This window comes from Thermobia domestica, chromosome 12, assembly GCF_964235325.1.
Source record: "Thermobia domestica chromosome 12, izTheDome1.hap1.1, whole genome shotgun sequence".
Taxonomy (NCBI): domain Eukaryota; kingdom Metazoa; phylum Arthropoda; class Insecta; order Zygentoma; family Lepismatidae; genus Thermobia; species Thermobia domestica.
Genome location: NC_137465.1, coordinates 212,797,883 through 212,800,520, shown reverse-complemented (window position 1 = coordinate 212,800,520; position 2,638 = coordinate 212,797,883). Strand labels below are relative to the sequence as shown.

At 40.7% G+C, this 2,638-nt stretch overlaps 1 non-coding gene across 1 annotated transcript; it reads right to left on the bottom strand.

Moving 5' to 3' along the window:
• Positions 1 to 2,067: 2,067 nt before the first annotated feature.
• On the bottom strand, positions 2,068 to 2,139 carry TRNAR-ACG (transfer RNA arginine (anticodon ACG)). The gene has a single exon. It is a non-coding gene; the product is annotated as a tRNA-Arg (tRNA).
• Positions 2,140 to 2,638: the final 499 nt, after the last annotated feature.

Genomic DNA, 2,638 nt, shown 5'->3' with positions numbered 1-2,638 from the left:
GGTACCGTGGAACGTCGTACAGGAAACACTTTTCATCACATGTCAACACTCTGCTCAGAAATGACTCCTTCCTTAGATAAGACAGCAAAGAAACACAGGTGTCTGCTCCATTGCCTCCTGACCTGGAGTCAAGTCATGTGGTATCCATTGACCCAACTTGTAGTGCTTCCCAAGTTGATGAAGGTGCTGCCGAATGGTTTTTCCACTCACACTGAATTGTAGTCTCAGTTCCTCACAAGTCTGGCCACTGTTCGCCTCAATTGGTGCCTGAAGATCTTCATTTTGTACATGTGTTGGTCTCCCGGCACATGGTGCGACTCCGAGTATTCTTTCACCGTTCTTAAACTTGTTAAAGCACCACTGTACTGTCCGCGTAGTCATAAAACCCTCACTAAAGGCCTGGTTGCCTTCCGCCTCTCTGCAATGGCGTTTGACCCCAGTTTGAACTCGTACAGCATACATTCCCTTATGATGCTGTGGAGGTCCCATGTTCACTCTGTCCTTACGCAAGTTCACGGTGTAACTGGAGTGCCACAAGCAGATAGTATGTTAGATATACTAACCACTGACCTTCGTCATATCTCCATCCGCATTCAGCTCACGGTGCGAGAGCCAATTGAACACATCCTCTACAGAAAGCGATAGGACTTTCTTGATTACCTATATAGGTACGAAGAACTTAGTAATGGAAGAGCGTTAAGTGTTGATTAAATATATGGACAATTTAGTCGTATTAATAATTTAAATCTCAAAATATAAATATTTGTGTTATGTGAAAAGTCACATTATATAGTCTTACAGGAATTCTTAGGTTAAAACAAAACTCTTATAATGATAAAATCAAAACAAGAAATGTATTTTAATATTTAAAGATAAACTATTAATTTTCTTTCAAAAACATCTCTAGAAAACCCCATTTCCACTTTTTCTCAAGTCATAATTAGGGTTGTCTACAAAAGGACGAGACGAGTTTAATTTTTCTAACGAGATGCAAGACGGGACACAGCTCGTCCAGTAGTAACAGATACACTTTCCGAGACGAGACTCAGTTTCACCTTTTTGAGATAATACAGCCTTAATTCTTTCCTTGTAGGCAATTCTAATCTTAATACTAGCAGAATACAAACAATAAATAAAATGAAATGAAATCTTTGAGTTTTACGTCCCACGGTTATGCCGGTTAGGCTAAAGGAGACTGTGATTACGAGAAATGAATGAAATGGTGGAATGTGGGACGGAACGGGAGAACCCCGAGAAAACCCACGAGCACGGTGCTTGTCCACCACAAAGTCCATACGGCGCGAGCTGGGATCGAACCAGGGACCCCAAGCACCGGAGGTGAACGCTCTACCACTGAGCCACCGCGCCCTCCTGAGAATACAAACAAGTAACCATTATGTAAGAGTCATCTTTGGGACACAGAGAACTTTCATATATGTAGCAAACAATTATTGTTTAGCTCCGCCCTACCTCATTAAAATACAAAGCTAAATACATTTTAAAGTAACAACTTGCATTATACTGTCTTTAATGTAAACATCAACATACCTCGATCTGTCAGCCACGGTCTCAACAGTTCACAGTCAGGATACCAGTTGTCGCTAACAGAGCTGCCTCCTACCTGACGCCAAGAGATGTCGCTAGTTTACAGGCGATTTGGAGGCTAGTCGAATGCTGGGGGGTTATAAACCAGTTTTAAATAAATCAAGTAAATGGTATATCCTGGTAAAGAGAGTAGGAAGAATCTAAAAGCTAATGAACTTTTTGCCCCTAAGAAAAGATACATCCTTCTATGATTGGCAACCGCCAATACTACGTTGTTGTTCAGGTTGCATAGAGTCTAGGGGAGTAGATTTTAAACGACACAGTAAGTGAAAGTCGACGTTACCTTTGAAGATAGTAACGAATTGAAATCTTTGAGTTTACGTCCCACGATTATACCGGTTAGGCTAAAGGAGACGGTGATGATGAGAAATGAATGAAATGGTGGAATGAAGAAAGTGGGAGGAAACGGGGGAACCCCGAGAAAACCCACGAGCACGGTGTTTGTCCACCACAAAGTCTACACGGCGCGAGCTGGGATCGAACCAGGGACCCAAAGCACCGTAGGCGAATGCTCTACCACTGAGCCATCGCGCCCCCTTAGTAATGGATTGAATTCATTAACGGACTCGTGTCAGACAATTGCTATATGTATTTATTGCAATAAAACAGATTTCAAAACGTTGTTTACATGAGCTTCTCCATGCTTTTTCTCCTTTTCCCTCCCAGATTCACAGTTATTCGATCTACGGGTCCGTATGTCTGCCCGTGATTTTACTGACGCACATTTACGTATATACAACCTATCTGAATTTTAGTAGCAGAAACAGTTGACTCTTCCTGTCTGCCACTCCTTCCAGTAAGAAATTAATGTAAAAGATGAGTTACTGAATCAAGAGATCCTGTAACACTGTTTATTTATTTATTTATTTATTTATTTATTTATTTATTTATTTATTACAATTGATAAAACTGTAGTGGATGCCGCAAACACATCTTGCTCTCAAATTTAAAGCAATGTTACCAACTTGAGAAGATCTCTCCTAAGCTTAGATAAAAGTCCGACTCAAGAAGACATTTTGAATTTAATAATTTT